This window comes from Sarcophilus harrisii, chromosome 4, assembly GCF_902635505.1.
Source record: "Sarcophilus harrisii chromosome 4, mSarHar1.11, whole genome shotgun sequence".
Taxonomy (NCBI): Eukaryota; Metazoa; Chordata; class Mammalia; order Dasyuromorphia; family Dasyuridae; genus Sarcophilus; species Sarcophilus harrisii.
In genome coordinates, this window is record NC_045429.1 from 318,335,314 (window position 1) to 318,353,890 (window position 18,577).

The 18,577-nt window shown below is 35.6% G+C and overlaps 1 protein-coding gene across 2 annotated transcripts in view; it reads right to left on the reverse strand.

The window, feature by feature from the left end:
- SDK2 (sidekick cell adhesion molecule 2) overlaps positions 1–18,577 on the reverse strand; it is a 436,057-nt gene that overhangs the window by 268,638 nt on the left and 148,842 nt on the right. The gene's annotated exons all lie outside the window — the stretch shown is intronic.

Consider the following 18,577-nt stretch of genomic DNA (forward strand, 5'->3'; position numbering starts at 1 on the left):
GACACTGTAATGGACAGACTTGTCTCTTGGAAGATGTCCCCCAAAATTATTTAAATATTTTCTCCCATTTTAAGAAAGAAAAAATGTCCAGTATGGAATCTGACCATTATAATTTCTCTTTACCCTTCCCATTAATTTCAAAAAGGATTCTACTTAAGTATATATGATAAAACTACCTATGAAATGGAAAGAGAATTTGGTTATGGAAGGTCCAATTGGATTTAATGGTCCAATCCACTCTTTTGATAGATTTGGAAATCAAGGCCCAGAGAGATTGGATGATTTGTCCAATGTCAAGGAGGTATTAATGATATATCCAGAATTCAAACCTAAGGCCTTTGGTCCTAAATCCAACAATCTTTTCACTAAACAGTCTGTCCCCCTCCTTATGAAAATCATTCTCCCCTTGCCCCCTTTACCCTTCTCTCACTAATGTAGAGATGGTTTTCCTCCACTTTGATGTATTTATTTGTACATTTCTCCAGGTGCAAAGGGGAGCCTCATATGAACTGATGCAAAGTAAAATAAGCAGAACCAGAATAACATTATACACAGTAACAGCAATATTATAAAAATGATCAACTATGAAAAGGCTTAGCTACTTTGATCAATACAATGATCCAAGACAATCCAAAAGATCCATGATGAAAAATGATATTTACTCCAAAGAAAGAACTGATAAACTCTGAGTACAGACTGCAGCATGTATTTTTTACTTTATTTTTTCTTCGAGTTTTATGTGTTTTCTTTTGTAACATAGCTAAAAAGGAAATATGTTTCAGATGACTTCACATGTATAATCGATATCATATTGCTTTCTTTCTCAAGGGCTGGAGGAGGGGAGAGAGAGGAAAAGAATTTGGAACTCAGCATTTTAACAAATGAATTAAAAATATTTTAAATGTAGTTAGGAAATATTTAATGAAATAAATTTTAAAAAGTCCTTCCCATGAGCAGATTATACCAACATGATCTAGTAGTGGTATATACTCTTTGTCACTCCTTTCCACAACAATTAACTCTCTCTGATTCTATAGAAACCAAGGTCAAACAATCAAACAAGGGACCCCAAGCATGACCTCTATTCACAACTATAGCTCGGGCAGCCTATTCTGCCAGTCCCAAAGCCAGTCTGACTCTAACCCTGCTAATAGTGACTGACGACATCATTCTATAGCAGGAGTAGTGGGCAGCAGTGGGACTGGCATCTTGGCAAGAGAAGTCAGCATGATTGATGGGGCAGTGCAGCAACAGGCCTTTTCTATTCATTCCCAAAAGCAGCTCCTTTCTGCAAAGAAAGTTAATGCAACCCTTTCTTCCCCCCCCCCCCCCCATTCCCTAAACTGGCATCTCCTCCTCTTATTCCTTTTTGGATTAGGAATTTAAAGCTCATCCATGTCTATCACCCTTTCTTCCCCACCACTTTACCAAAATCATAACAGAACCTATGCCTTCTGTCACCTGCAAATGGAGCACAAGTGACCCTCATGTACTCATTAAAAGAACTGAGTTGTTCTTGGCTGTATTCTGCCATGAACCTCTTATAGCTGGCAGGGGGAATCAGGACATGGATTTAAGGTCGGCATACTCCTTTACTTTGTGGCCATACTACTGAAGCAGCCCCTGGACACTGTTCCCTGACTTCCTGGTGCCTTTTTAAGTTAGTGCCTAGTTCTTATGTAGAAAAATATCAAGTTGGAAATTTGGATGTAGACAGGGCAGTATTTGGCTTGACTAAATTCATATTTTAGAAGATCTACTCCTATCAGATATAGGTTCTCATATGGGGGCTTTTCTTTGAAACATGAATAGAATTCATATTCCTCCCATAGAATCATAGAATTTAAGAGTTGGAAAGTCACTGGCTCCAATTCATACCTGAAAGGAATCTCTATTATATTATGCATCTGGCTAAGAATCCCCCTATATCATCTCCAACAAATGACCATCTAGCTTTTCCTTGAAGATCTCAACTGAGTACAACTACCCTCTGGAGCAGTCCATTAAGCTTTTGGATAGCTCTAATCAATATGGGTCATCTAGGTTGTACAGCTAGTGTGCCAGGCCTGGACTCAGGAAATCCCAAGTTCAAATCTGACCTCAGATATTTATTAGCTGTGTGATCCTAGAAAAGTCACTTAACTCTGTCTGTCTCAGGTTTTTCATCTGCAAAATGGGCTGGAGAAGAAAATGGCAAATCACTCTGGTATCTTTGCCAAGAAAACTCCAAATGCAGTCATTAAGAATCAGACACTATTGAAATGACTGAACAAAAACAACAAAATCCTTATGCAATTCTTCTTACTAGTAAACCAAAATATGCCTCTCTGCATCTTCTACTCATTGAGTTTAATTTTGTCTTAGGGATCAGGAAAAATAACTTGAATTTATCTTCTGCAAGATACCTTTGAATACCTGTTGACAGCTATCTTATCTCACATGTTTCCTTCCTCTTTCTCCTCCACCTCCTCCTTTTCCTTCTCCTTCTCTTCCTCTTCTTTAAATATCCCTAGTGTCTTCAACCTATTCTCATAAGACGGTTTCAAGCACCTTCACCATCACACATTAAATCACTGAAGTGCTCTAGTGAATTTACTTTCTAAAATGTGGGACTTTGTGACTAAACCTAATTCTTCAGATATGGTCTGATCAGGAGGACTTATCACTATGCTTTCCCAAGAAGTCTAGAATAGCATGAACTTTTCTAACTGCCATATCACACTGTTGACTCATTTTGAGCTTGATATTTTTGCACATGAATTACTGTCAAAGCCATGCTTACTCTTCCTCAACTCACTCCACTTTTACGTATGCAATTGATCATTGAACCAAAATGTAGATTTTGATATTTATCTTCATTGAAGTATATCTATTTTATTTTGGTCCATCATTCTACTCACAAAACATGAAATCATTTCATTTTTTTGGATCTCAGGTTCTTCATCTATATGAATAGATTTCTCCCTCATACTCAGAGGGAGTGAGGTGATAAGTTAATGGAAACAATTGAATGAGAGGAACTACAGATATTTAGTGTAGGGTAGAGAGAACAGTGGAAAATGAATAAAGCTGGAGTCTGGACAACAGGAGATGAGCTAGAAAGAATTTAGGTTAGAATGGAGTCTAAGAGACTTCTGATTATCATACCACTCTCTGAAATGTCAGAAGGAAGTGGGATAGCTCAGAAATTGTGGTCTAAGAATGGAAAGCAACTCATCTCAGTAATAGTAAGTGGAAACGGGAGTTTATAGGAAACCTACAAGTTATTAGAAGGGCTGATATGTTAAAATGAACCAAAATATCTATATAACAGAAGAAACATAAGGCAACTAGGTGGCACAGTAGCTAGAATGCTGAACTTGTAATCAAGAAGACAAGTCCAAATTCTACTTCACATATCTACTTAGCTCTGTAACTCAGGGCAAATTATTTATCTTCTCTTTGCCTCAGTTTCTCCATTTGTATGAGGACTATAGGGATGATGATAATAGCATCTATTTCACAGAGTTATTGTGAGGATCAAATGAGAAAACACATATAAAATTCTTTGCAAATCTTAAAGCACTATATAAATATTAGCTATTATTAATTTGACAAACTATAAGACTGCCAGATGAATGAGATGTAAAAATTTTGGGGTGACAAAAAATTGGTGTTCAGAGAGTTATAAGAAAGGAACTTTCCTAGATGTGGTCAGAAGTATTAAGCATAATAACTGCTTGCATTTACATAACACTAACACTTTCTAGTTTAAGGAGCACTTTTCTCATAATCACACTAGGAGGTAAGTAGTACCAATATTATCATCATTCCTATTAAACAGAAGAGTAAACTGGTAGTTTACTCTTAGTAGTTCTCAACTGTGAAGTGACTTGTCCAGGCTTGCATGGAAGAGCTGAGATTTAAATCAAGGCTTTATAACTCCAATATTCATGCTACTCCCTCAGTACCAGGCTGCTTACTTTCTTCTTTCCTTCTCTCCAGCCTCCTCATTTATTCAGTCTCCTCCCCTCTCTACTAATCTTTTCAATCCTCTTCTATCTAATCTCCAGTCTTTAGAGAAAGGGGTATGAAGGAGCAGATTATGAAGCTTGGGTAATTTAGTGAATTTAATTTTGATTCCTGACAAAATTATAAATTAAAAAAAGCTTTATTTAAAAATTTTTTTTTATTGATCTCTCTCTCTCTCTCTCTCTCTCTCTCTCTCTCTCTCTCTCTATATATATATATATATATATATAGTCCACCTTTATTTCCCCAATATAGTCCTCCTCCTGGCCCTCCACCAAGAGCAATTAATTAAAAGCAAAAAAGAAAGAAAACATAAAAAGTAGTTAGGCAAAGCTATCTAATACAGCAAACAAATTTGACATTACATTTAATGTTGAAAACCATAATTCTCCACCTTTTAAAAAAGGAAGCAGATGCATTCTCATGCTTCTTCTTTAGGGCCATTTTGATGGCTCTAAATAATGGCATTATTTTGATTTTTTTAAAACCATTTACCAATTTTTTTATTTTATGTATATTAGTTACCTGTATCTGCTCACTTTGCATCAGTTCACATAAATCTTTTCATGTTTCTCTGTAGTCATCACATTCATCTTTCTTACAACACTTTCATATTCTATTATATTCTTGTACTGCAATTTGTTTAACCAATTCTTAATGGTTAGACCTCTTCTTGTAATTAATTCTTTGCTACTAAAAATTGCTACTATTTTTTTTGTCTATAATACATTTATTTTTGTCTTTGATCTCCCTGAAGAGATAGCTAACAGCTTGACCCAATCTATAGGTCAAAGGGTATGGACTTCTTAGTAACTTTCTTAGCATAATTCCACATCACTTAGAACACATTATTAAGGAGATGATTTGCAAATACTTGGAAAGGGAAATATGAATATCATAACTTAAATGAGGTGCAACACTGAGATGGCACAGTGGATACAGAGTTTGAAGTTAGGAAGAAAGAGCCTCAGACACTTAGAAGCTATATTCATTGGCAAGTTATTTAACCTCTGTCTGCCAGTTTCCTCAACTATAAAATAGTGATTATAATTGTATCTATAGAGATTTATATATCAATAGCAAAACCAACAGAAATCATATATATATAAAATCATATCATAAAAGTTTCAGAGAAACCTCAGGGAAGAAGAAAAAAAATTTTTTTTTTAACAAAAACAGCATTTACTCTATTAAAAAGATGATAAAGTAGGGCAGCTAGATGGCACAGTGGATAGAGCACCAGCCCTGAAGTCAGGAGAAATTAAGTTCAAATCTGGCCTGAGACACTTAATGTTTTCTAGCTGTGGGACCTTAGGCAAGTCACTTGACTCCAATTGCCTCAGCAAAAAACAAACAAACAAACAAAAAACATGACACAGCATCGGAATAAATAGAATTTTCCTTAAAATGATAAGCAATATCTATTTAAAAATAGTCACAATTATTATCTATAATAGGGATAAAACAAAAGCCTTCCCAATAAGATCAGGGATGAAGCAAGGATACCCATTATTATTGCTATTATTCAATATTATACTAGAAAGGTTAGTTTTAGCAGTAAGAAGAGAAAAAGAAATTGAAGGAATTAGAATAGGCATTAGGGAAACAAAACTCTTACTCTTTGCCTACAATATCACAGTATACTTAGAGAACACTTGAGAAATCAATTAAAAAACTACTTGAAATCATTAACAACATTAGCAAAGTTGGAAGATATAAAATACAACCACATAGATCATCCATTTTTATATATTACCAACAAAACCCAGCAGCAAAAGACAGAAAGAGAAGTTCCATTTTAAAAATGATAATATAAAATACTTGGGAGTCTATCTGCCAAGACAAACTCAGGAACAGTTATAAAACACTTTTCACACAATTGAAGTCATATCTAAACAAATGAAAAAATACCAATTGCTCATGAGTGGGTTGAGCTAATATAATGAAAATGACAATTCTACCTAAATTTATTAACTTATTCAGTGCCATAGCAATTAACTCCCAAAAAACATTTTATAAAGCTAGAAAAGATAGGAAAATAATTGTGTCTACATCACAGGATTGTTAAAAGGATCAAATAAGGTATTTGTAAAGCATTTAGCATAGGACCTGGTACATGGTAGGTGCTTATTCCTTCCCCCCTCTAGTCATGATAGATTCATCTGGTATTCTTTTTTGATAATAGGTTAGTAGATAAGGGGAATGTCATAGATGTAGGCTCCTTGAGGGCAGGAGTTGTTTCCTTTTTATCTCTATCTTTGATCTCAGAGAAGCCATCATGAATGGGAACTGGTCTTGGAGCCAGGTTTGAGTTCTGCCTCTTAAGTGACTTAAAACAAATCCTTTAACTTTTCAGGATTCTATGCAATTCTCTAAGACTTTCAGATGCAGCAGAGGTGTTAATCTGAATTACGAGAAAGGATTTTCTCACCTTATTCTTTATATCAAGGAAATCATAGGTCCAGTCTCTGTTCCTTTCCTTGGTACTCAACATAGTTCTCAGCATACAGTAGGCATTGAATAAATGTTTGTTGATTGGTTGATATAGTATATGTGGATACTAGCATGGCACAAAACAAAGTCTTGTATGATATCCTTTTGTCCAAGATAGTGAGAAAGGATGTGAGCCATGGGATGGTACGGTTATTGAATTTATAGCTTGTTGACTAACTAGACATGAAAAGTCTTGATAAATGAATCAGTATCAGCCTAGAGAAAGGTCTTCAAGAGTCCAGAGATATGTCCTTGGTCTATTTCTGTTCATTTTTAGCAAAGATTTAGTTGATGCTGCAGATGGAATGATTATGAAATATGACATGAAGCTGGGAAGGATGACTAATATGTTGGATGACAGAATCAGGATTTCAAAAGATCTTGATGGGCTGGAGTGCTACGCTGAATTCAATAAGATGAAATTTAATATGGGTAAGTATTTAGTCCTAGAGTTGGACTAAATCAACTTCACAGAGAATGAGAAAGATGTTGCTAGACAACACTAGGAAGGAAAGACCTAGAGGTTTTAATGGATTTCAAGCTTGATATAGTCAAATAGTATGACATGGCTGTCAAAAAAGCTAATGCGGTTCTAAGCTGCATTCATAAAAAATACAAAGATAGCCAGGTGGCTCAGTGGATAAAGTGCTGGGCTGGGAATCAAGAAATCTGGCCTCAGACATTTACTAATTGTAATTGCAGGCAAATCACCTGACTTCTCTTTGCCTCAGTTTTTTTCATATGTAAAATGGGTGTCATAATAGCACCCATCTCTGCACAGATTAAATAAGAGAATATTTGTTAAATGCTTAGTATGGTGTCTAGCACATTGTAAGAACTTAACATGTATTTAGCCAAGGAGTTTATAATCCCACTGGACTCTGTTTTAGTCAAACCATCTCTGCATCACTGTGATCCATTCAGGGGCATCACCTTTTAGAAGTTGGAGCACATCAAGAGGAAACTGAACAGAATGGAAAATGAATTTTAATCTATTCCAAATAAAGGCTAGTTAAGGGAATTGGGGATGTTTAGCTGGAAGAAATGTAGCTAGATGGCTCAATGGGTAGAACACTAGACCTGACATCAGAAAGACTAGAGTTCAAAACTGTGTATATTAGCTGTGTGACTATGGGCAAATCAATTTCTCCCTTAATCTACTGGAGAAGGCAGTGATAAATCACTCCATTATCATTTCTAAGAAAACTCCATGGACAGAATGAACTACAGGATCATGTAGATTCTAACAACAGCTGGGAGGAGACTTACAGGCACCTGGTTGGATCCTTCAAGGGGTTTAGAGATTTCTTTTACTTGGTTCCAGAGGACATCACTGATATTGATGAGTGAATTTATGGGTATATGAAAAAGTGCTCTAAATCATTCTTGGTTAGTATTTATGGTTATATGAAAAATGCTCTAAATCACTATTGATTAGAAAAATGCAAATTAAAACAACTTTGAGGTACTAACTCACAACTTTCAGATTGGCTAAGATGACAGGAAAACATAATGATAAATGTTGGAGGGGATGTGGGAAAATTGGACGCTAATGCATTGTTGGTGGAGTTGTGAAATGATCCAACCATTCTGGAGAGCAATCTGGAACTATGACCAAAGAATTATAAAACTGGACATACCCTTTGACCCAGCAGTGCCATTACTGGATCTGTATCTCAAGGAAAAGGACCCACAAGTGCAAAAATGTTTGTAGCAGCTCTTTTTGTGGTAGCAAAGAATTGGAAAATGAGTGAATGTCCATCAGTTGGGAAATGGCTGAACAAGTTGTGGTACATGAAGATAATGGAATGTTATTTTTCTATTAAAAAATGATGAACAAGCTGATTATAGAAAGGCCTGGAAAGATTTTCATGAACTGATGTTGAGTGAAACAAGCAGAATTAGGAATACATTGTACCCAATAACAGCAAGAACATGTGATAATCACCTATGAAAGGCTTGGTTCTTTTCAGTTCATTGATCCAAAGCAATCCCTTTGGACATAAAATGCCATCTGCATCTAGAAAAAGAATTGAGGAGACTAAATGTAAATCAACACATACTATGTTCACTCCTTTTTCTTTTTTTTTTTAATCTCTCCCATGGTTTTTCCCTTTTGCTCTGATTTCTCTCTCCCAATGTGATTCATAAAGCAATGTGTATTAAAATAAATGAATTTACTACAATTTTTAAAAAAAGACTGATAGGTGAAAAGAGAAGTAGTTTTTTGTCTTGGGAGCAGGAAAACAATTGCAGAAAATTTTAACTATCCTAAAGAGGAATCAGCCACCTTGGGACAGAGGGAGTTCCTCAACACTGGAGGTTGTGAAGTTGGTGCTTTTATCAGTAATGTTGTGTTAGGAATTAAAAGTTTAGGTAGGTACTCTGAGATCACCTTCCAAACCAGACAGTCTATGAGTTTTCCTTGCAAGTTGTGTCTCATGCTGTAAAATCTTTCTATCTTAGATGGTCTCTTTCCTCCATGGAAATAAAGAATCATAGTTTACCAGTTCCCAGATTATTTAATTGAGAGATGATAACTTTGGCCAAAATCTCCATTTTGCCATCTAGTTTTCCTTAATTCTCCTCCTACTCACTGCTCTTATCAAGTAACATTGTATATTATAATTCTCTATCTTTGTTTTATCCCAAAAGTAGATTATGAACTATATGAGGGTAAGGAAAGTGTTACATGAAAACTGTATCTTTCAGTACCTAGCACAATGCTGTTTGCATTGTCAGTTGTTAATTAATCTTTGCTGAATGAATGAATTGAAAGAAAAGGCAATTAATTCTCAGACTGTATGTGATGTATTTCATATACACCTCATTATTTTTTAATTGCCTCTAAATTGGTATTTTTACTATGTTCACTTGTAAACTGGCAATTTTCCTATATTCATTCACCAAATCATTACAAACCTACTATGTATATGGTCAACACACTCTGTTTGAAATGGTTCCTTCTACATTTACTGAGCATTAGCTATATATGAGACCACGTTTTAGGCACCATGGGCTCTAAAAAGATCAATCAACAAACATTTATTAAGTGCCTACTAGGTACAAGGCACCATATTAGGTGTTAGGGATACAAATAGAAAGAACAAAATAATCCCTATTTTCAAGGATCTTATACTTTAACAAGATAGGTAATCAGTAAATTTATAAGTATACACAGAATAAATATGAGATGAATAAATACCAATATATAGAAAGTAGTTAAATAAAAGACCATTTGGAAGGGAATTTATCAGTGGATGGGCGAGAACCAGGAAAAATGTTATATATAAGATAAAGTCCAGTAAAGGAGAATAAGAAATGAAGAATAATGCCAAGCTTGCAAACATGAGAGACTGAAAGAATGGTAGAATTTTTGACAGAAATAAGGATGTTCCGAACAGGAAGATTTGGAGGGAAGTATGATGAGAAATTTGTTTTGAGTATGTTAAATTTGAAAAGTTTTCAGAATATCCCATTTGAAATGTTCAATGGGCAGGAACTGGTAATGGGGGACTGAAACTCAGGGGAGATACACCTATACCTGTATATTTTCAAGTCTAGTATCATATACACACATATACACACTATATATAAATATAATATACATAATATACATATATTATCTCTAAGAAAATTCTGGAGAATAATTTGGAACTATGCTCAAAAAGTTATCAAATTGTGCATACCCTTTGACCCAGCAGTGTTATTACTGGGCTTATATCCCAAAGAGATATTAAAGAAGGGAAAGGGACCTGTATGTGCAAGCATGTTTGTGGCAGCCCTTTTTGGAGTGGCTAGAAACTGGAAATTGAATGGATGCCCATCAATTGGAGAATGATTGGGTAAATTGTGGCATATGAATGTTATGGAATATTATTGTTCTGTAAGAAATGACCAGCAGAAGGAATAGATTAGTTGATCAGTGGAATAGGTTAGGTTCAAGGGACAAAACAGTCAACAACTATAGCAACCTAGTCTTTGACAAACCCAAAGACCCCAGCTTTTGGGATAAGAACTTACTGTTTGATAATAATTGCTAGGAAAATTGGAAACTAATATGGCAGAAACTAGGCATTGATCCACACTTAACACCGTACACCAAGATAAGGTCAAAATGGGTTCATGACCTAGGCATAAAGAATGAAATTATTAATAAATTAGGGGAACACAGGATAGTTTACCTCTCAGACCTGTGGAAGGGGAAGGACTTTATGACCAAAGAAGACCTAGAGATCATTACTGATCACAAAATAGAAAATTTCGACTATACCAAACTGAAAAGTTTTTGTACAAACAAAATTAATGCAGAAAAGATTAGAAGGGAAGCAATAAACTGGGAAAATATTTTTACAGTCAAAGGTTCTGATAAAGGCCTCATTTCCAAAATATATAGAGAATTAACTCTAATTTATAAAAAATCAAACCATTCTCCAATTGAAAAATGGTCAAAGGATATGAACAGACAATTCTCAGATGAAGAAATTGAAACTATTTCTAGTCATATGAAAAGATGCTCCAAGTCATTATTAATCAGAGAAATGCAAATTAAGACAACTCTAAGATACCACTACACACCTGTCAGATTGGCTAAGATGACAGGAAAAAATAATGATGAGTGTTGGAGGGGAAGCGGGAAAACTGTTGGTGGAGTTGTGAATGAATCCAACCATTCTGGAGAGCAATTTGGAACTATGCTCAAAAAGTTATCAAACTGTGCATACCCTTTGATCCAGCAGTGTTACTACTGGGCTTATATCCCAAACAGATTATAAAGAAGGGAAAGGGACATGTATGTGCACGAATGTTTGTGGCAGCCCTCTTTGTAGTGGCTAGAACTGGAAACTGAGTGGATGCCCATCAGTTGGAGAATGGCTGAATAAATTGTGGTATATGAATATTATGGAATATTACTGTTCTGTAAGAAATGACCAACAGGATGATTTCCAGAAAGGCCTGGAGAGACTTAACACGAACTGATGCTGAGTGAAATGAGCAGGACCAGGAGATCATTATATACTTCAACAACAATACTATATGATGACCAGTTCTGATGGACCTGGCCATCCTCAGCAATGAGATCAACCAAATCATTTCCAATGGAGCAGTAATGAACTGAACTAGCTATGCCCTAGAGAAAGAACTCTGGGTGATGACTAAAAACCATTACATTGAATTCTAATCCCTATATTTATGCCCACCTGCATTTTTGATTTCCTTCACAAGTCTAATTGTACAATATTTCAGAGTCTGATTCTTTTGTACAGCAAAATAACAGTTTGGTCATGTATACTTATTGTGTATCTAATTTATGCATTTTAATATATTTAACATCTACTGGTCATCCTGCCATCTGGGGAGGGGTGGGGGTAAGAGGTGAAAAAATTGGAACAAGAGGTTTGGCAATTGTTAATGCTGTAAAGTTACCCATGCATATATCCTGTAAATAAAAGGCTATTAAATAAAAAAAAAAAAAAAAAGAAATGACCAGCAGGATGAATACAGTGAGGCTTGGAGAGACTTACAAGAACTGAGGCTAAGTGAAATAAGCAGAACCAGGAGATCATTATACATGGCAACAACAGTACTGTATGAGGATGTATTCTGATGGAAGTGGATATCTTTGACAATGAGAAGATCCAATTGAGTTCCAATTGATCAGTGATGAACAGAACCAGCTACATCCAGAGAAAGAAAACTGGGAAATGAATGTGGACTGTTTGCATTTTTGTTTTTTCCCAGGTTATTTTTACCTTTCTAAATCCTATTTTTCTTGTGCAACAAGAGAACTGTATAAATATGTACACATATATTGTATTTAAGATATATTTTAACATGTTTAACATTTATGAGACTGCCTGCCATCTAGAGGAGGGGGTGGAGGGAAAGAAGGGAAAAGTTGGAATACAAGTGATCGCAAGGGTCAGTGTTGAAAAATTACCCATGCATATGTTCTGTCAATAAAAAGCTATAGTAAAAAATTTTAAAATGTGAAGTGAGAAAAAAAGAAAATGGTTATATATTTGTATACCATTGCTATAGAGATAATAATTAAATTCTTGAGAATTGAGGAGGTTATCAAGAGAGAAGAAAAGGGGGTCCAAGGCAGAGCCTTCGGGAATACCCAGTTAGGGAGCATGAAGTAGTTGATGGGTCAGCAAAAGAAATGGAGGAGAAGCCTCTTCAGAAGGAGAGGCTGGTTAACCAGTGTCAAATGTACAGATAGGCCAAGAAGGATGAAAACTGAAAAGAGGTCATTAGATGTAATTACAAGATCATTAGTGACTTTGGAGAAAGCAGTTTCAGTTGAATGATGAGGTCAGAAGATGTTGCTTCTGGGTAGAAGAGTAAATGAGGGAAGAGAAAGCTGAGGCCATTAAGTGTAGATGACTCCCCACTCCAGAGATTAGTTGAGGAAGGGGGAAAAGATATGAGAGAGGAAGAACTGTGTATGTTTGAAGGAAATAGGCGAGGAACTAGTGGATAGGAGGAGTTTAAAGAATAGAAAACACAGGGAACAGTTAAAGTTTAAATCTTTTGGGGAAGACTGGAGGGAAGATAATAAGAGAATCTGGGTCCAAGGAAGAGTCATGTCCTTAACAGAGACTAGGGGAAAGGAAAAGAGAATGCACAATAATGTCACAGGATTCTGAGATAAAGAGAAGGGAGGAAGCTCATACTAAATGGCCTCAGTTTTCTCAGCAAAGTAGGAAGTAAGGCTTTGGTGGGGAGGGGAAAAAGATGTGGAAGGCTTGAGGAAGGAAGAGAAGGTTTAGAATAGATTCTAGCAGAGGATGAAATGAGTCATTAATTGAAGAGGAATAAAAGAACTACATTGCTGCAGTGAGTGTTCAGTTAAAGATGGATAACTTGAATTAACAATGTTATCTAGTTAGCATGGCTGTAACTTTCTTCTAAGGAAGTAGGGAATGAGAAGTCAGAGGGTGAGGGTAATCTAGGGCTGAGGTTTGACAAGGGATGACTGGTCATAGGACAAGGGAGGGGGGAAGAAATTTGAGAGTAGAGGGTAATGTAAAATTGAACTGGGAATTGATTTCTTAAAAAGAGGGAACATGGAAAGGGAGAAAAGTAAAGTTAAACCAAGAATAATAGCCTGAGAAAGTACCTCACTGTATTATTAAGAACTGAAAGAGTGGGCAGAGAAATTAAGAGATCAGGATGAGGATGAAGAAAAGGTTTGGAGATACAGAGAAAGATGAAATGATGCAAAATTATTGTTAGATAGAAGAATGTAAGAGTTTTCAAGGAAGTGGACCTCTTGTGGGGAAATGGTGAAATCCAGGATATAGCCATCCCTACTTATGGCTGAAGAGTATGAGGAACTGGGTGGTTAAAGAGTTTGAGGAAGCATCAATATTTATACTGAGGTCCCTTAGTATAAAGTCAGGAATTGAGGAAGAAAGGTGAGCTGGGTATTGGACTCCTAGAGAAATGAAGAATAACTTGAGGGCTGATATCTGGACTGAGTGGAATATTTAAAAGAAGGGTTGCTGTATGATGGAGGTAAAGGGAAAGTCTCAAAGTGGCAGTGGGGAATAAGTAGTATTCTGATGCTCTTTCTGGGGCCACTGTGTCAAGTAGTGGAAGTGAAGGATAATCAGGGATGCAGTGTTATCAGGGGGAAGCCAGGTGTCAGTAAGGGCTAACAGAGATGAGTATGACAGAAAGAGGTCTAGAATAAAGGGCATTTTGTTCATTATGGAGTGAGAATTCCTGAGAACCATGGTGGAAGGGGTGGAGGGAAATGGCATAATGCAGTTAAGAAGGATGAGGATGAGAAAGTGTGAGGCAGGGATAGGGGATAGTTTGCTTCTCTGTAGTTTGGGAATGATTAATACAAGGAAAGAGAGAGAGAGAGAAACAGATGGTTGGAGGTTGTTAGCCATTGATGTAGAAAGGGGTGGCAGATGAATGATAATGGACATATTAATGAATAAGATCCAGTCAGAGACCTCATGAAGCTTCTTGTTCATGCTAGCGTATCAGGGCAATGGTACTGGGTTCTGCATAAGACAACACAGTGCTGTTGACAATAGATTTCTGTAAACAGATTAATAGAAAGGGTTAAAATTGAATTCATTCATTCCAACACTAAAATAAAATAAAACTCCTTATGGAATAATTACCCTATCATTCCTATAATTATAAGTATTGACTGAGCTTCTACTCTTTGCCACAGCTCATTGCTAGATTTTGAGGGCAATAGGAAAACAGAAGACTTCAGGCTTCTTTCCAGAAGGGGGAAAGAAAAAGAAAATAAGCATTAATATAGCAACTATGATATGCTAGGCACTGTGAGAAGCCCTTTTTAGGTATTAGCTCATGTAATTCTCACAGTAAATCTGGGAGGTAGATGTAGTTATTTTAAGTTGAGGACACTGAAGCAAAGCAAAGTTAAGTGGCTTTCCTGGAGTTCCAGAGCTGATAAGTGCTAAAGCTGAATTTGAATTCAAATTTCCCTGACTATAGGTCCAACATTCTATCCACATGGTCACCTAGCAAGACAGGAATCAGAGGAAAAGACAAACCAGTAGATTGTTATTGTCATTGAGTTATTGCAGTCATGCCCAAATCTTTGTGAGCCTATTTGGGATTTTTTTTTTTTGCCAAAGCTACTACAATGCTTTATCATTTTCTTCTCCAGCCCATTTTACAGGTGAGAAAACTGAAGCAAACAGGATTAGGTGAAACTAGAAAATGTCTAAGGTCAGTTTTGACCACAGGAAGATAATCTTTTTGATTTTAAGCACAGTACTCTAACCATTACCTGCCCCACAAACCACTATGTAATTAAGTGCTAAGTGACTAGTGATACCTAAACACTGGCTACATACATACATCATCACATCTGATACTCACAAAAGCCCTGGGAAGCAAGTAGTACAAGAATATCATTATCTGTTTTGGGGGGAGAACTCTTAGATCTACAAAAATAAGCTTCTGTGATCATAATGCTAGTAAATAAAAGCTGAGTGTGGCTACATATCTTCTGACTCCAGGTTCAAGGGTCTTTCTTCCACACTCCAGACACCATTGAGATGACTGAAAATAAAAGGGAAGTCATACATGAATAGGAAGGGTTTGAAGAGAGATGATCTCTGAACAGAAGTAAAAGACAAACTGTCTTCTATATCTTTATGGAGTTTAAAAAAGTTCCTTCATTAAATGAGAATGGTCCACTCCCACTGAGCAGTTGAAAATAGGCCACATCCCTGGTAATCTTTAAAAAGAAAGTTTGGCAAGCAGAGCCAGGGAAATATTGTATAGAGCAACAACAAAGTTATGTGATAATCAACTATGATAGACTTGGTTCTTCTCAGTGGTTCAGTGATCCAAGGCAATTTCATTAAACTTTGGATGGAAAACGCCATCCACCTTCAGAAAGAGAACTATGGAGACCACATAGAGATCAATGCATCCTATGTTAACTTTTTTCCTTCTATTTTTTTCTTGTGGTTTTCCCCTTTTGTTCTGATTTTTCTTTTCCAACATGATTCATATGGAAAGTGTAAAAAGTAAATGTACATGTATAACCCCCCCTCCAAGTGCTGTTTTTACATGTAACTGGGGAAAATAAAAATAATTCATTTTAAAAAGAAAGTTTGGCAACTTTTGAACAAGTTTTTTTTTTTTTAATTGTTTCTGTCATTTTTTAGTTATATCTGACTCTCTTTGACCTTATTTGGATTTTCTTGGTAAAAATACTTGAATGGTTTGCTCTGTGATTCTCCAGTTCATTTTATAGAAGAGGAAACTTGAGATAGGCAGGTTAAGTGACTTGTCAAAGGTTACATGCTAGGAAGTAACTGAAGTTGGATTTGAACTCAGAAAGATGAGTTTTCCTAAGTTCAAGTCCTAGTACTCTATCCACTAAGTTACCTAACTGTTCTTGAAGATAGAAGAGAAGCTGGTAAAAAAAACAAAAAACAAAAAACAAAAAAACACCTTAAAGATTTCTCCCCTGTGTCTCCAATTCAATAAATACTATGTGAAGAATACTGTTCTAGACACTGGGGGAAGGTACAACATATACATGCTACCCTCATGGACTTTATAGTATATTTATACTATAAATATATAATCTTTATAGTATATAAAAATAACTAGAATACAAAATAATACATGATGATGAATATATTATATGAGGTGACTTCTGAGCAGTGAAAAGATGGCAGGGGACCCCATCTCTTGAAGAGACCCGGAAGGCCTTATGAAAAAATTGGTCATAAGATCATAGATTTAGAGATAGAGAAGGCTTCGGAAGCTAGCAAATCTAACCTCACCTTTTATTTATGAGGAATTTCCAAGTTATTTAAGTGACTTGTCCAGGATTACATAAATAATAAATATCAGAGACAGAATTTTAATCTAAGTCCTTTGACTAAGGAGTCAACACTCTTTATATTATACTATACTGCCTCCTATTTTTTTTTTAATTATACCTTTTTATTTGCAAGATATGTGCATGGGCAATTTTTCAGCACTGACAATTGTAAAACCATTTGTTCCAAATTTTCCCCTCCTTCCCCTCACCCCTTCCCCTGATGATTGCCTCCTATTTAATAGGTAAATTGGGCTTTATGAGTTTGGTGGGAATTTAAACATGGAATGTGTATGTATGTGTGTGTGCTTGTGCATGCTTCTGTGTGTAGGTCTATGTTACAGACATTTTCATTCGCCTATTCTACCATCTCCATGTGCTCAAATCTACCCTGACTATATCTCCCCATCCTACCATCATTCTCATAGCCACCTATGATGGAAACATTAGGGTTAGTTTTTCTGATACTCATCAAGTCCTATCAATTTTTCCTTCATAATGTGCTTTACATTCATCCCTTCTTTCTCATTTCCATTGATCCCAGTATGAAGTGAGTTTCTCTTCACTAGAAGTCTTCAGTGCTAGATAACCATTTTTTGGGTAGTTTGATAGTTTGATATAACAGAAAGAATATTGGTTCTCAAGTCAGAAGATCTATGTTCAAATCCTGCCTCTGGGGCTTGCTGCTTAAGTAATTTTGGGCAAGTAACCTGGATCTCACGCTCTCCATCTGTAAAATGAGGAGAAGAGTTTAGACTAAATGGTTTCCTGATATTCCTTCTCACTTGCAATCTGTGATCCACAGAAGGGATTCTTGGTAATCTATTGGCTGAGTTATACTGTGTTTCAAAAATGTTTGAGTCTTTACTTCCCCTTTACTTCCATTGAGTCTTATTTATCTTATTTATCTTAACTCTCCCACCAAGACAGACAGGCAGCAATTTTGGGGAGAGAGAAAGAGAGAAGACACAGAGAGAAAGAGACAGAGAACTTATTATTTCCTTCCTTTCTTCTTTCCTCTTTCCTTATGAGTTGGGTAGGAATTTAAACATGGAATGTGTGTGTGTGTTTCTGAGTGTGTGTATTTGTGTTCTAGACATTTTCACTTGTCTATTCTTCCATCATCTCCATCTCAATGTGCTCTAATCAGCTCCCCAACTGTCTGTATCTCTCACCCAACTAATAATTGTCATTTTGACTATTATAAATAGCCAAATTAGCTGTAAAGGACTGATCAAAAAAGACACTATCTGCATCTAGAGAAAGAACTGATAAATAGAAGTTTATGTCTAATGGTACCCATCTCTAGAATGGGAGAGGGAGGAGAGGGAAGAAAAAAAAGTAAAAAAGTTACATGATAACTTTATTATGCATTAAAAAGCAGTAGCAAATTGTATATAATAGATGTACAGTTTCATGTGCAATCTTTTTTATTTTGCTTTATTATAGAAATGCTTTTTTATTTCATAAGTTAAAATAAAAAATATAAATGCAACTCACATCTGAGGAAATAATCAGTTGGTGTAACATTCCCTCTATGAAAAATATTGATTTATGTCATAAGATTTTATTTAACTACTGATTATGCTAAAATTCTCATGTGTGAATTTCTAAACATGTTTTTAAAATATAATAAATATATATATATTATATATAAAATAAATATAATATATTTATATATTATAAAATTATATTATAATAATTATTATATATTATTATTATAATTATAAA